The sequence below is a fragment of the Haliaeetus albicilla genome, chromosome 2 (genome assembly GCF_947461875.1).
Source record: "Haliaeetus albicilla chromosome 2, bHalAlb1.1, whole genome shotgun sequence".
NCBI lineage: Eukaryota > Metazoa > Chordata > Aves > Accipitriformes > Accipitridae > Haliaeetus > Haliaeetus albicilla.
Window position 1 is genome coordinate 26779359 of NC_091484.1, and position 16935 is coordinate 26796293.

A 16935-nucleotide genomic window follows, 5' to 3' on the forward strand; every position below is an offset into this window, starting at 1 on the left:
ATTTCTAGAATATCAAGAGGAAAGATTAACATTGCTGACGTGGAGGCTTTTCTGCATGTGTCCTCTCTGAAAGCAGTGTTCCACAGATTCTTGCCAAATCCTGCCTGAAACATATTGTTGCTCCATGCAGCAATGAACTTGCAGCACAAATTACAGCTTTGGTGCCTCGAGTCTTCTTTAATATGCATCTGCCCAGCACCACAAAAAATACGCACAAAAGAATTTGGCAGCAGGTGATGAGAGATTTACCACATGGTGCAGATAGTTCAAAATCATGGTACCTTTCTCTGCAGTTAGCAAGAAAGGCATTTTTGTCTGCTGGTTTGTTCTCAAATTGCACCACCTGTTTCCAAAGGGAGATCTCCCTCAGGAGAGTCCATGTTCTTCCCTAGGCTAGCCTGAAATTTTCCTTTATTTCACCTGAAAGTTTAGAGCTGCATATGGAGAAATAGCCTGATAGGAAAGAAACAGACTTGATTTCTCCTCCCTCATCTTCCATTTCCCTTGATCACAGGTCAACAGAGAACTGCTTTCCCCATATGCCACTTACAGAGAAAATCAGTTGTTTTCTGTGAAGTTGCCAGTTGATTTCTAAACTGCTATTTCACCCCCCACAGAGAAGGTGCTGTGAAACGTCTGTCGGCTCTTTGTCACCAGGTTTTGGATCCATAAGGCCACCGCTCTGAGCCCAAAGGCTATCAGCCTACAGGTGCCACAAGCACCAGAGGCAGAATGTTTCAAGCTTTGTTATACAAAGCTATTGGACAATTTAATGGTGCAACTGCTGAAGCCTACCTGTTACAGGGGGCCCACCTCCGTCATACATGTGGTGTGGAAGGAGTTTCAGGGAGGCTTTGGCTTCTCATGCTATTGAAAAGCCAAGAAGTGCTTTTGGAAGCGCTGCTTGCTAAGTACCCTCACAGTGGGTCTTCTTATAGCTGTGAACTACCCACCCTTAGTTAGTAGCTGAATAATCCAAACAACACGGTGTATACACTGTGTGTGTGTGTGTGTGTGTGTATTTACATGCCTGTCCTCCAGTGCTTGTTGTTTGTTCATTTCTGATCGGGAGACGCAGTGACAGGCTTTCAAGCATTGCCTGTTACAGTTCAGTGAAACTGCTCCAGTTGGCAAAGCAGTCTGTTCTCTGCACTCTTTGAAGAGAGGAAAAAATCAAACATTGAGTCCTGAAACTTCAGTGTAGACATGTAATCAGAAGCGTTGGTCTTCTCCTGTATTGCACATCCCCCACAGTCAGATCTTTCATGTTTACTGATGTCCAAAATGTGTGCTTTGAAGTGAGCACAAAACTTCCTCTTGTCTGAAATGCAGCCTGTACCAGAAATATCATCAGGTGGCGTCATCTGTTCTCTTTGAAGCCAGTGTTTTAACTGGTCATCTTCTCTTAATCACTTAATGATCTTTATTGTGGATGATTAAAAGTAATTCCTTATTTGCAAGCACAGAGCGATTTTGACAAAACAATTTCATAGTTATTAAACGTCAAGTTAAAATAATTGCTGTTTTATAAATGTATAAGCAGCTCACCTGTTAATTCACATTTAGGAAACCTAATGAATTATTAGTGCCTAGTTCTTTATAAGGTATTTTTACAACCACAGACTCTTACCTTTCCAAATGCTATTACATGTGTTTAAATTTTTGTTAGTAAGCAGTGGCTTCAAGAGAGCACAGGTCTGTGGGACGTTAATAAACCTCAAGATTTATCCCCCCCATCCCACAGCCTGTGGAATTTAAACGAAACACGACGAAGGACAAGTAGTTTGTGAGGTCCTGGAGAAGCAGGGGCTGCTCAGAAAAGGGGTTTGAAGGAGAAGAGAGTAAACACCCGGCAGCTGAGGACTGGGCAAGTTGCTACAGCTGGGCTGCACAGCTGAGAACTGGTGGCGGGGAGAGAGGAGGAAGGTGTGTGAGGAGGAGCAGGGGGAGCTCGGCGTTGCAGGACTGGGGGAGCAGCATGGTGAGGGGCGGCTGAGGGAAGGACACAGCGGGGGCCAGCAGAGGAGTTTGCAGAGGAGCAGTTCAGCTGACAGGAGAGAAACACGGCTTTGTGCTGTAGGTTGGTGGGGGCAAGGGGAGAGACTGTAAAGCCGGGATGGATGTGGGCAGTGAATCTGGGAAGTGCTTGTAGCCAAGGACTGCCTTGGAAGGGTCCGGCTGGGCACTGTCTGAGAGAATGACCCTGCAAAATCAGATAGATGAACTCTCAGAAGGGCAAGGTTGGAGGAAGATAAGGGCATAAAGATGCCCCAAGCCCACGGTGAGCCTGCTTTAACCCAGCTGAAAAGATAAACAACCTTCTTGAAAGGGGAAATTCGGGCATGTAATATTCTGAAGAGGAATCCAGGCCCAGAATTATTTTCTGAGGAAAGTGCCTGCCGATCGCCCACAGCTAGGCTTTCGTTCCCTGATTAAGGGCAGGATTTAAATTGAAGCCCCATCCTTGGTGATTCCTATTAGCTGTCTTAAGTAGTCCCCTGCTTGCTGTGCCGGCTGCTGCGTGCTTTTGGTACCAAGCGTATTTTGGTACGGGGCCAGCGGGACGTGCAGACCTCGCATTTTGAAAGCTGAGAGCAATGTGAGAACGATCTGTGCTGAGGTGTCCATCAGCCTCTGCCCCTCTGTCCTCCTCTCATTTGTCTCTATTTGCCTCCCTGTGGCAGTGGCTGTCAGTCATTTAATAAAAAACTTAATTACTGACAGTGACTTGTTGGGTGTGTTACGGCCAGTAAACTTACTGCAACGGCCAACAAGCAATAGAGACATAAGATGCAATACAGTAGAGAGGTGGAGGAAGAGAAAGTTTTGTGCAAGGAGTTTGATAGAGAAAAGACTTCATTCTGCATCTCGTACATTCCCCAAATTAGCTACAGTGAAATATTTGAATAGGGAGGGAATGCAGGACCAGGCTTAGATGTAATTATACACCTGGTGCTTCATGTCTGTGGGGTGTCAGCTTTTATAGTCCTGCTCCTAATACTTCCACAGGTTCACTTGGAATTTAACATGTGTCTGACAGGCTCTGTGACTGATCACATCCGTGCCTTCCTGGTGGTTATTACACAGCACAGGTTATGTTAACATGTCCAGAAATCTGTTGACAGACAAAATTCTAAAAGGTGGTAATATCTTAATAACAGCTAAGGCGCCTTCTCTCTCTCTCTTTTTTTTTTTCTTTTTCTTTTTTTTTTTTTCTTTTTTCCTTCAGTACCTCACTGTAACTGCCAGCCAGGTCTGTAAACTCTGATCGTCTACTGTCAGGCACTGCAGGTTTGTTGTGACAGCAGCAGCACTTGGGTTCTGCACGTGGAAGTCCAGTGGTTCATTTCTCCTGTAAGAAGCAGAGGATGCTTGGCTCCTTTGTATCCTCTAGAGAGCTGGAGGATAGATTTTCTTTCACACTAACCTACTTTTCTTCAGCTGCCTCTTTCCCTCTCTACTTATTCAGTTTTCCTTTGTATTTAAAATAGGGAACCGCAGGGCAGGATCTGACTATTTTTTGCACTTTGTGGGTTCGAGTATTCAAAGGCAAAACCTAAAATCCTCCAGGGTTGATCAGTTTACAGACTAGAGACTGGATCCTATAAAATATAGCTCCAAATTTTATAGCTTCACAGATTGAGTAACCAAATAGTCAAAGTTAACTAAAATCTACCTTGTAGATATAACTCCTAATTTCATATAATTTTGGTGCAAAGCCACACTTTAAAAAAAAAATCCCTGAATATAGAAATATACATTTTTGCATGTTCTGCTGCAAAGCCAGACCCAAGGGAACCTGCATGAAAGGAGTGAATGTGGGTGTACCATCTCCACAGCGACAATAACTCAAAAGTGGAGAGCAGGCTTTGCCAAGGCAGCTCTTCACCTGAAGGGCTGGGATAAGTGGGGGTGACTGGGAAAGCGGTGACTGGGAAAGCAGTGACTGTAAGACATGGCTTGTACTGGAGGGCTGCAGGACCACATGTGCTTCTAGCTGTGGAGAACGTGTGCTCCTCTCCAGCCAAATGCTTTCCTGCCACCAGGAGGTGACAGCAGGGTTGTGCTTCCAACCTCAAAACTGATCCCAGTGCTGCAAACTCCAGTGAGCCCTATGGAGCCAAATATCATGTCCCAACCCTTGTCACATCCTGGGAGTGCCTCCCTGCTGTAGCACAGGGAAGCCTTTGGACCTAAATGTAACTCTGGTCTGAGGGCTCTGCCGATGTGGTGAGCATTATAGCAAGTTCTAGACATCAGCATTTTGTTCCCCAAGAGCTCCCCATACTCAAGTTACTAAGGTTAATGTATATAACAGCATCTGCTTGGTCTCACTCCCAGTGGATGGCTGAAGACTATTGGCCCCTTTTGTTTGCTATTTTGCTATTTACTCGTAGGACTCATTTTAGAAATGCAATGAGAGAGATGGATATCTGGGTGCTGCATCTCAGGAAAGTTTGCAGCATTGTTTTGTTTCAGTTTGGTCAGTGAAATGTTTATTGGTTCCCATGGGAACACAGGTAAGCCGATGCCAAGTGTGTTGGAGAGGTCTCTGCCCTAAGTAACATTAGTTATGCCCACAAAAGTGTGTGTGCCATAGAGAATTTGAGTTAAATTCAAGCTGGGAAAAAATCAAGCCTGGAAAAGTTTTGTTTGTAACCAGGAAAATTACCTAACTCCTACATTAAAAAATTCTATACTTTTCTGCAAAACGCTGTAGGCTACTACATTAATTTGAACTAAGGGCTCAGGTGCTTGGGTTTTCAGTAAGTTCATCCATCTATAAACCAGCCAGAGCTTTGTGAGAAAGAGAGAGAGAAATTTTCTTGCTGATAATATATTACTAATAAAAGCAGGAGACCTTATGTACGTACTTTGCATGGACAGATGCAGTTCAGCTCTTCTTTGTATGCTGAGGTGATGTAGTATAGTTTTCAAATGAGTTGCAGTGGCACAGACTGCAAAGCAACAAAGCCAAGTGAGTCCTAAGGGACTTACAATTACTATTCAGAAAGTCAGAGCAAGCTATTCTTCAGTGTGGAAAAATTTCAGGCCATCTAATTATGGGGTATGCACCACCGGCAGCAACAGTAGGAACCCAAGTGCTTGTTGGAAAATTTTCCTCACCTCCATTTTACCCTTCAAGATCTTGTCCAGTGTTTCAGCATGTGATGGTTCAAGTTGGATGGGCCGGAGCTGCCATTAGCTGTGCCGCCCCTGCAGCGAAGCTGCTGCCAGTTATTGACTTTATGGGGAGCGCTGGCAGCTCTGCCCCAAGCTCAGAGCTGTTTCCCATTCCTTGCAGCCCACGAATGGCTCCTGCTGCCCCAGAGGTTGTCTCAAGGTTCACTAGCACGTTATACCAGCCAAGCACCATCTTATTTACCGGGTCCATTGCATAAATGGGTATGAAGGCATCAAGCCATCTGGGCTGTCCCAAGAGGTTTCTGTGCAGCAGCTCCAGGCAAGACTGGAGGCTGGAGCTCCCTGTGGACACGGTGGAACAGCTCACCCTGCATCGGCTGTGCTAAGAGGGCTTGTGCTGCTGTCTGTATTCGTGCCCTGGACCCCAAATTCCTTCAGCAGAGCAGGGAGTGATGCAGCCTCTTGGATGCAAGAAAAGCCTAATAGATTTTTGCCGATGCCTTAGCAAAACCGTGTAACTGGAGCTGCTGTAGACTTGTATGAGCAGATTTATTTGAATCTTTGAAAGAACCAGAAAGGAAAAATAAGACGTTAATAATTATTTTCTTCTTAAAAAAGGAAACTGTTAGCAGCTTCTCACTATCTTTTGCTTTAATTAGTCTCACATTCCCACATTGTGAAATTCAAACAGCATATGAAGTATCTTGTTAAATGCAACTTGTATCCAATCCTAGTCCCACAGTCCCCCAAGTGTCCGAGCCAATAAAACGAGAGAGCAGGAGACAAGCTCTATTTGCAAGTTTCATTAGCACAACAAATCTTAATAATCCATTCCTTTTCGTTGCAGGCTGACCACACTTTTTTTTTTTTTTTTACCATCCTACACATCACTGTCTAATTAAAGGGCAAAACAAGGTGGAGATGGTGGTCCTGTACTTTCAAATATTCACTTTTCATATGTCTTTTTTTGCTTAGGTTGAATGGGCTTCCCTCACAGAAAAGATGATACCTCTGCCTTTTAAGCTGATTTCACCTATCTGCTCACTGTTGAGGATCATCTCTGGAAATCCTTATTCAGAGTCTAATTACTACTACCTACTCTCATTAATAATAGCAGCTGCAGCAACAGTAACGAGTGCTGCTTATGTAATCAAAAGGCCTGAGGGAGTCCAGTTGCAAAGTGGCCCTCTCCTTTGCTTCCACTGCTGTACCTCTAGGGCGGTCTTTGCCTGGAAGAGCTACTAAAGTCTGCAAGAGAGGAGCCAGAGGAGCAGTGCCTCTCTGCTGGGTCAGCCCCTCTCTGTGGAGCTAACTGAGCTGAACCACTGGTCCGTGAAGGAGGATCCCAAAGGCTGGTGGCCCCTACAGAAGAGCTGCGTTCTCCAGGTCCAGGGTAGCTAAGTTAAACCTCCATGAGTTTTAGGATCAATGAAGCAAACCAACAGAATGAAAAGGCTGAACAACGTGAAACAGAAAGCTTAAATGAAAACAAAGAGCCCGACTGTGCTTCATGTTCTGTTATAGTGACGGAGTCACTTAAAAATAAGCACCTAAATTTAGTCTCTTAAATTCAGTTTTGCTTATTTTCCACCTATGGACATCTCATTAGCTAGGTGTTTCAAATTATTTGTCTATTTATTTAGGTACCTAAAATATAGATGTAAGAAATTTAAGGCAATCTTGAAAAAAGCTCTGACCAGCTCTGTTGGATTTAGATCTTTGCATTCTGCTTCTCATACGTGAGCTAGAATAATGTCCACAAATTGTGGCTTGGGAGGTTCAGGATGGACATTAAGAAGAAATTTCTCCACACTGGAAGAGGTCACTGAAAAGCTGTAGATAAAGCAAAGCTCAGACTAGTGTCTGAGGGAGAGTCAGAGGTGTGCAAATGACAGAAAGGCAAGCAGTGCCTGACAGAAAGCACCAGCAGTGCTCAGCCAGCATTTCTGGGACTCTGTGAAAACAACCCTAGGCTGTCTGTATTTCATGTACAGGCCAGCAAGTAGATCTTCATGGCTATGAAATGGCCAAAAAGGAAATTATAGAAGATGACAAATTTTTCTTCTACTGCGTATTCAGAAGGGACAGGGATTTTTATCTTCTTTTTATGAAAAGTGCTATCAAAATCCTTGCTGTGTGTTTCCCATCCCCAGCAAGTCAATCTCTCAGTTCCTGACTACAGCTGTAGTTTAGTCACTAGCTGTGTTTCATATAGAGCAAACCATGTGGCTATAATCATGTTTTCAAACATAAACTCAATCTTAAAGATAGCTTTTTTTTGCCAATAATCTTTAGCAACACTCGATGGATCTGCCTAGTTCAGTGGGCTCTGTCTTCAGGTTTTCACTAGTCCTTCCTCAGCCCGGCTCTCACTGGGTGCATGAGCAGTGGTGCTGGTGTGAGTTCCTGCTCTGGGCAGGAGGGACATGTGCGCAGGCTGGGGCAGCTCATAAAGGATTTTACACCCGTAGAAGTCACGAGCGGTATGATTATTTTCTAGGTGCCCTAAGACACGGCCCAAGAAAAGTTACTGATAACGTATCATTTCCGATGGAAGTCCCTAGGTAAGCTGTTACCTCTGAGCTGCCAAGCTCCAAGTTGTGTTCAGACTTCCAACTTTTTGTTCCAAGAAACCGCACCAGCTTCTTCCCCCCTGGAGAGCAGCTGTTTTTCCCCCATGGGAGCAGAGCCTGACACCCCTCATGAACAGTGCTGTGGCACTGCACAGTGTGGGGCTGGATGGCAAAGCCTGGGTCACTGTGAATTGTTTGGGATACAGCCTTGCCCTAGTTCTAGTAATGCCTCCAAGTGAGAATGTGCCTTGGTAAGGCTTCCAACCCCAGACATTTGCCTCTGCATCTTTAGTGAAGGGTGAACTGCTTTTATCACACTGGTCCATCCTCCTCTGCTTCCCCCCCGACCCCAAATATTTATTTCTCCCTCTCCTGATAGATGACTACAGCTTAACATATGGAGGCTGGAGATTTGGTCTCTCTGATTTTTCACCCATGTTCGATAAAACTGGCTGTGAATTATTTATAGCATCAATCTAAGTCCTCCCCCCCCTTTATACTCGTGAATTAAGCAGAGTTCAAATGAATGTCTGCGAGAGAGGTGGTGGGAGGCTTTCAAAAGATGAAAATAACAGGAAGGCAGCTGCTGCATGTTGTCTCCATCGGTGCAGCTCAGCACCCCCCTGTATATCGGGGGACAGATTTACTTGCATTAATCAAAATACAGTTAATATTAAAAAAAAGCAGAGAAAATCTTCTGCCTGGGCGCTGGGTTTCCATTTGTTCTGCCATTTAGCTTTCTCCACAGGCTCATCAGAAATAGAAAGCACCATTGTGCCGATGATTGCTGGGTTTCTTCTCAGAGGAGCAGAAGCGGGGGAATAAGACACAATTTAGGCTTTACAATTTGGAGGTACAGAAAGAGAAGTCCAAATTGTTGTTGTGCCTGCTATTACCAAAAACGCTTTCAATGTCTCTGTAAAAGCCTACCCTGCCAGGCGGGGGTTGTGGAGGTAGCCCTGGGTGTGCCGAGATGCCCATCCCCACGACTTGTCTGCAGAGTCCAAAGGAGCAGCCTGGGCACAGGGCTGGTTTTTGGGCCTGTGGAGCAGGACCAGACAGCCCTGGAGGACACTGTATCAAAGACCCTGTAGGTTGAGTGCCACAGTGCACCCATCTCCCTGAAGGACACCAAATGTCGTGTCCCGGTGCGGGGTGGGGCACTGGTTCCCTCCAGAAAATCTCAGCTGACCTCTGCAGACAGCTCATCTTTTCCTACTGAAGCCATAAACACTTTGGGGTAGGTGTATTTTTGTCCTCGGTTGCTTGTAAAAGCCCTCTGCAGTTTGGTTGCTCTGTAAATAGCAATAACATTTAGATCCTGCTGAGAAATGTGCTTGGTATGAAGTCCTGCAGGAAAATGTACTTACCACCGAGTCCAGATGGAGGATTTTGAAGGGGGTTGCAACCCTCCATGCGTTACGTGGGGCCCAAACGAAGCTCTGAGGGAACGCAAAGCGCTTGTGCCTGGTGGGATGGATGCCTGAGGTGAAGGCATCAGGCAGAGACCTAGCATGGCTCTGGGGAGGGAAACCTCTCCCTGGCTCTGTGCCGCCGACCCCCATCCATCACTGCGACCCAGCAGCCCAATTTGGCTGGGAGGTCTGCTCAGTTGCTGGGGGCGGCCACCTACACCAGCTCTCCTTGGCGGTTGTGTTTGCACCAAGGAAGAGTGGCCGAAGCCTGGAGGATTTCCTAGTCTCAGAAGATGTAGACTTGCATCTGAACCTCAAGCATGCAATACAACCTAGCGATGCTCAGCCGTGCAAAAGCATCAGTTGGGGCCAAGGTAGAGCAGAGAGGAAAGTGTGGTTGTGCCTAAGGAGACATCCCTGTGAGGCCACCTGGGCCTGGTACCGTGATCTGGCCCTGCATCAGGGCCGGTGGGTGCCATTTTATTCCAGACACTGTGTAGGTGAGATCACGGAGCTGACTGGTCCCTGCTCCTCCTCTGCTCCCACACATATACTCTGGATTTGCTATGTCTATACAACTGCCAGGCCTTTTATTAGCACTAGATGAGAGGTGGACACTTGAGTAAATGGTCTAATTTTGCATTGTGCAGAAATATTCCTTCTACCCTTGTGAGAAGGATGAGCAAGAGACTCATCATCTCATAAACAAAACCCAGATGACTTGTGCCTCTTCACTGCCCTGGCGTGGTGAAACAGTGACTTTAAGTACTGTGCAACCTTACACACAAAAACAGGTAACAAATTGGTAGTAAACTATGGCTGTGTTCAAAGCTGGATGCTGAAAACGTTTTTGTTGCATTGATTAGTAGGAAATTGCCCTGCAAAGAACTTTATGAAGAGACATCTTTAATTTTCTTTGTTGCTTTTGTCATTGATACTAAGTGCCCTGCTTAATTGTCATTGCTCTGTATGCTCCAAGGATTTTGTCCTTTCCTCTCCTCCCATCAGGAACCACCTTCTCCTGTGGGGAAGTGTCTCAAGATGGTACCTGAAGGCAAGAGATGTTCTGTGGGATATTTGCAAGGTTTTTGCCGGGCCCATTTAGGTGAGAGTGGGGTTTCACCTATCCATCCCAAAATGAGCATCTGACACCCCTGTGCACTGCAAATGCCTAAAAGCTGTACCCATCATCAGTGGAGGGCTCCGGACACAGATGTATCTGGGGAAGGTGGGGGTGGGGGGGTGTCTGCTGTGATGGGTGATGTTTCCTTCTGGTGTTTTAGCTGTGCTGAACTGGGCCTGTTTGGTGTGGGGGTTGATTTCACCGCATCCTTCAAGGGCAACGCAGGCTAGCTTGTGATCGAAGCTGAAAGTAGAGCCAAGTTGTGACATTTGGAAAGGATCTGGATAGTGAAAACTCTTTAAATGTTATTGGGTCACTGAGAAAGGATGGGGTTGGTGGTGGTGCAGACACAGCACTTAAGGAGCTTGGGTGTTTCTAAATAGGCTTCTGCCCTCTTTTTTGCCTTTTTACAAATGGTGTTTGACCACACTATTGTGGACCCAGCTGGGAAAGCACAAATGAAGGAGAGCTATAAAGATCTCTTTCCGACAGCCCTGTTTTAGGCACTCGCCCACTCAGGGCAGAAGTTGAGAGAAACCTGCTTTGCTGAAGAGGGTCACCCGAATAAGCATGCAACCAGGCCAATGCCCACTGGTCTGAAGGGCTGTCTTTAAGAGAGTTCTGTTGTATAGGGCTGTGATTCAAGGGCCATATTAATCCATACAACATCTGTGAAGATAGTAGTATTAGTGTTTCCATCTGTTTTTTAACTATTTCATAGGGGTTTTTTTATAGTGAAGTAGTATTTTTGGAGGCTATTGCATGTTTCCCCCCAAACACTGAAAAGTTACTATTTTTCATTAAGTATAACAACATTTTTTTCTATAGGACTTGAAATAACTATTTGTTTCTGGTACTTCTGAACTCCATCTGGTTAGTTTTTCTCCATACGTTTGTTGTTACAGCTGCCTTTAAAAAGCGCCGAGCATTATGTCTCTACTTCATGCTCTCGATTTTTTTTCATGTCACTAATAATGGCACCAGTTCTGATCACAGCGACTCGGTGTTCAGAGTCAGACGTGTCAGTCAATGGATACGTTTTCCTCCTGCAGAGAAAAATTGTTTGTCTAACTTCATTGGGGAAAATTAAAAGAAAGTTATCTTACAGCCATCAGTGCCTCTGCCTTCCTCTCCTCTCATTAGAGTCAGTAAAAACTTCCCTCTGATTCCTGCGGCCTCTGGATTAGGCCATTATGGAGAATTGGGGTTCTTGTAATAAAAAGTATTTTTCAGTTCTCATAACTTACAGTCACAGACTTGCTGGATCTGATCACTGGTGGTTTTGAAGCCGGTTCCAAGAAGGTCAGTTTCAAATAAATGCCAGTTCCCAAATTCACAGGATTATGGGGTTGTTGTTTTTTTTTTCTTTCATTATGCTGTATTTATCAAGGCAAGGTTTATTTTCACCCTGGAGTGCAGTCATACTCCCACTTCAAGTCTGCCAGGATCAGCAGCAATCCTTGTGGAAGTGACCCAACTGTGCAGACGGCCCATAGAACAGTATAGATGAAAAGAGGCTTCAGGAACAAAAAAGAGTCAGAAACGGATGTCATCCCCATCTGACTGGGGTGGCCAACTGGTTGCATTGGACCATATCATGTGAAAGGGTGATTTGCACTGGTTGGTGTTAACCTTGGAGAAATGAAGCCCTTCTGTTTCCCTTGTTCTCCCTGTTACCATCATAGTCCCCATATCTTTGTGCCCAGATTTGGTCTAGGGTATCTGCAAAATGAGATGAGTCTGGGTGGATTCGTCACGCTCGAGGATCTGTTGTGCTCTCTCTTGATACAAAGGCCTGATTCTGGTCAGAAGGGGCAAGGCTATTCTCAGCAGCGTGCCTCAAAGACCAGAAACATATGGGACAAATGAAGGCAAAGTGGGGCAGAAATCCGCTGAGATGCTCTGCCAGAGCTGTCGGCTAGAGCAGCTCCTTCGGCAATTCTAAGCCATAGCCAGGCTTGGCTCACGCAGGACAAAGGGGACACATCCAGCTCCCTCTCCACCACCCTTGGCCACCCCTTGTGCTCAGCAGGCATACAAGAGCACCAAGCCTGTACGAAATAATAGAGGATTGGCACCGCTTGCCAGCCTGGGACAAAACCAGACACATTAAAGGAAGGCCTCAACATTTTCCTGGGGAGCACTGAAATTTAAACAACCATTTTTAGGCAGTCCTTTTCAGAAAGCCCAGCTGGGAAGACCACCTGCCTTCTCTGGGCCATTGTGATAAGATGGCAAACTATCTTGGAGTGCCTCTTCGCCACAGGTGGCTGCTCAGCTGGGTCCTCCGCAAGCCTTTTGATGTGTTGGGGAATCAAAGGGGGAGACACAAGAATAGGCAGAAGTCATACATATGAATGTGCACATACATAGACAGTAACCTTTCCTCCTCTGATTACCCTAGCAATAAATGCTTGTGACATCAATACTTTATGAGAACGAACCATGCGCAATTACCAAGTGCTGCTTCGGAACTGCAGGTGGAGGGAGAGGATTTAATCACCTTAGTTTAAGATAGTTTAAGTGACAGCTCAAGTTTTATAAAGTTACAGAAGCTGGAGTGAGTGAACACCATACAGATAAGCCATTACTTCTGCAAGGAATTTTCCTGGTGTAAGACGCATTATATATGAATTTGTTGCATGGCTGCTCTTGGTTGCATGTTAGAACATGTAAAATAGCACGGTGAAGCACTTATGTGTGTTTATTTATATGTATGTGTGTGTATGCATTTATATGCACACACACATTTATATGTCTGTGTACATATTTTGTATGCATTTTACAAATGGGTATATATAGAATATACACACATTTTATACATGTATGCACACATACAGAATGCAAAAGTGCTAGGATGCTTTAACGCTGACAGCTATTTTTAGTTGAGTAAATAAGAACAGGAAACATTTCCAGCGTTTGAGTTCTTGCCAGCTGTTAAGATCTAGCCAAGAGCAAGAGGTGTGTGTAGGTATCAAAGCTAGATTAATTAACATCATATTTTTACTCCCAAATTATGCCTGATTTTGGTTAATTTTTGCACTCCTCTACATTTTATGCCTGACAGTAAGATTTAACTTCCAGGTGTTTTCAGGAAGGAGACCAAAGCCTGGAGTATTTTCTGCAGCTCTGGTTGCCGGTGTTGAAGATGCAGTTCAGTGGATGCAGGTGCAGACGGGGCCACAAGGACAGGCAGAGGGATGAGGACGATGCCATCGAGGAGAAGAGCCCTTTTACCAAGGAGGTATGCTTGTTCTCTAGTGATCATGCCAGAACATGGGGAAATAAACACCGGGGGGAAAAAAGTGGTTTTAAGATGGCCAGGGATAAATTTTAGCCTGAAACAGGCTTAAGCAGTAGAGTCTAAAGAACTTGTCCATTTTAACACGCAGCTTTTTCACAGTTTATGAAGCCCATCTGGCCATGTGCAATGGCCTATGCAGTATCTTCCCAAACTGTGTTCACAGCTAACCACCACTACTTCTGCTGTATAAATAATGGGGATTTAGCATCTCAAAGCAGTTAAAAAGCTGAGAGGGAGACAGCAGCATACAGAGAACATGATGAAATCAAACTGCAGAACTTGATACTGTCGGGGCTTTTCTGGGAACGGGAAGTATCACCGGCTCCTGGGATCATTTTAGCTTTGACTGGCTGCACAGATGTGCATTGTTTACCCTGCCAAAGAAGATGTTGCCTTTTTAAATGGTGTGGTACATCACTTCTCTGAAGTTGGAGCATCCTCTGCAAGGGAAGATCATGCGTTTTAAAATGGGCCATTTGATCAGTTTGAAAAGAATCAAAACTGTACAACAGAGAGGGCCTCTTGGCTTTGATGTCCCAGTTTTAGGACCATTATAAAATCTCTTAAAAGCCCTTACAAGGACTGGGTGACTGAAGAGTTTCTGAATGACCATGAAACATCCCACGGCCTTCTTTACAGTAGATCATGGGCCGTTTATCCTCTGCTATTGGTTTGAACTGGAGTGGCCCTAAAAAACTTCCCCTGTATCAGCTACTGGGAGAACACAGGGTCCTTTCCTTGCAGCTGGAGCCCTGCTGATACAGGCTCCTCAGTTCGGGGCGGCAGTCTCTGAAGCTGGTCCCAGCCACGCACTCGGTCACCTCGTCACCAGCAGACAACAGCCCCAGTCCAGTCCTCAAGCCGTGAGGAGCAGGCGGTCTTGGTGACAGGCAGGCAGCAGGATCTGCCAGTGGTGCTGTCACAGCCAGAGGCTACAGAGCACAGGGCTGCCCTTAGCACCAGGCACACGAAGGAGGGTTTAGTACAGGGCTAGACCATCCGAAGACCTTCCTACTGAGGGGTAAAAAGACCCTCCAGCATTTGGGCTGTCTGCCAAGCAGTGTAACACTCTCTCTAGAGAAGCTGAGAGTCCAGCCAAAGGGCCTGAGGCAGGGCGAAGCTCTGGGATTTTTGTCAGATATTGCACTAAAGTGTAAGTACTAGATTTACATTAAACATCATAACCTGCAATAAAGAAGCAATTGGGAGAGCCACTGAGTTCCTTTTACAAAAACCCTTTAAAAATACCCATCAATAATGCGATTTATTCCAATACTTCCATAAAGCAGTTAACAAAATAGTTCTTGAGTAATGTGCTGTAAAGAAGATGAAGAAAGATTTGGAGCAGCAAAGATGCAAGATGCACTGTATTGTGCAATATTATATTTAAATTATCTTAACCCTAGGAGAGGAAAGAGAACAAGAACTCAAAGCAGCAGCAATAAAATATTAAAGTTTTGAGAGACAATGTTGTAGGTAGCAGTTTTTGTAGTCATTGCTATCAAAAGATAGACAGCAAGCTCTGAAAAAAAAAAAAGTCTGGTTGGCTGTGATGAAATGCCTGGTAATTGTCTGTCAGTTTTAGCTGAGGAAATTAGCAAATGACTCATGGGCTGCAAGCAGTGGGGAGCATGGGGAGCTTCATCCATCATCTCCAGAGTAGCCTTTGCTTTCATACACTCTTTGCTGTTGTTTAACTGAAGGAAGATGTAAAATAAAATGCAAAAGGTCATAAAGAAAATGTTTCAGAAAGGTAGAGGTTTAACCCAAACAGGCACAACCAAGGGTGATGCTAATGGTTGGGGTATTTTTATTCTGGCTGATGTTCAGAGAGGATTTCCTGAAAATCTGGTCCCTGCCACAGGGCTGGAGAGATTTGGCAAGGTGAGAGTCTCAGCGAGCTGAGCAGAAGGAGCCAGTGCAGACGAACATCAAACAGGACTGAACTTCAGGGAGCTCAGGGGTTTGTCTCTCCTTCCAGAGCAATGAGAATTAGGTACCTAATTAATGTAGATGCCACTATAATCTCAGCTGGGAATTTCCTTGTAACTTTAGGTGAAAAACTAAAGCCTGAACAGCCCAGCCAAATACTTCTTTCTAAGAAACGTGGCTAGGGGTGGGATGTCTCAGCTCATCCAGTGCATTTTGGAAGAGAAGTGACTCATTGCTTTTGTTAAGATGCAAGCCTCTACTCTTACCCAGGCTAATATGGGGAATATCCTGGACTGGAGGAGGGCAGGGAGGGATGAATAATACTCTAAAAAAAAAAAGAATTTTATTAGGTAGAAGGATGGGAAAAAATGTGTTACTTAGTAATAGACTATAACAAGCATGATTCTCCCTTTAATAAACCAGTGCTGTCCTGTTGTAACTCCATTGACAAAACAGAGTGTAGGTGGACTGGTGAATCAAACCTTGTGTTTATTTATAAAAACAACCGAAGGATAAAATGTTTTCCCTGGCAAAGTAGCTACTGCAAATTCAAGTATCCGAAATTGTGACTAGCTCTGTTTATAGGAAACATATCAGCTAGATGAAGTAAGGGCCCTTTTGACCCTCATCCCCTGTAAATGCAGAATAGAAGCAGTCAAACTGAGCCTTATTCACTTTCTCATAAAATAACAGATTGGTACAAAATTAATGATATCATTTTCTGCCAAAGAATTTTCCAAGAAGTGGAAATACACAAGCAGTCAGGTAAATGTAGTCTCAAACAACATGGCAGCATATCAGTCACTCCTACATTGAATGGTATAGTAGTTTAGCAATATTGAAAACTGCAGTTGAAAAGAAGTTTTTTAACTAAATTCCCTCAAGAAAAAGAGCCCAGAATGTGCTTCAAATTATCACCTTTCCTTACAAACCAGCAGTAATTCTGTTTCACACCAAGAGTGGTACACCTGGAGAGGGGATTAAAAAAAACCACCAAACCTCAATCAGAAAATGTGCCAGAGACAACTCCTTTGATAGCAGACTGCTTTGCTTTTTTCTGTTGCAAAGGGTGTAAATGTTATGTTGTCTTCTGAAGTGACTGCTAAATTACCAAGAAAATAGCTGAATGTCTGTGCATTAGCTTTCTAAATGACCTAAATGCATCTTTTTTATATTTTGTCTTTTGTGTTTCTTATTTATATTATTCAATTACAGTCAGACTTCTGAGTAAGAAGTTTATAGATCTGTGGTAGGGAAGGGAAAGTGGTGTTCTGGATTTTTTTTTTTTTGTAATTATGTATGATTATGAGAAACCCAGTATTTCCCACTGTTTTTCACAGATGATACTCTTCTTACCCTTTCCACAGAAAACTGTTTTTACAGTAGATCCCATTAAAGTCCCCCAAACCAGAGGTAAAGATGGAAGCACATTAGTATGAGAGC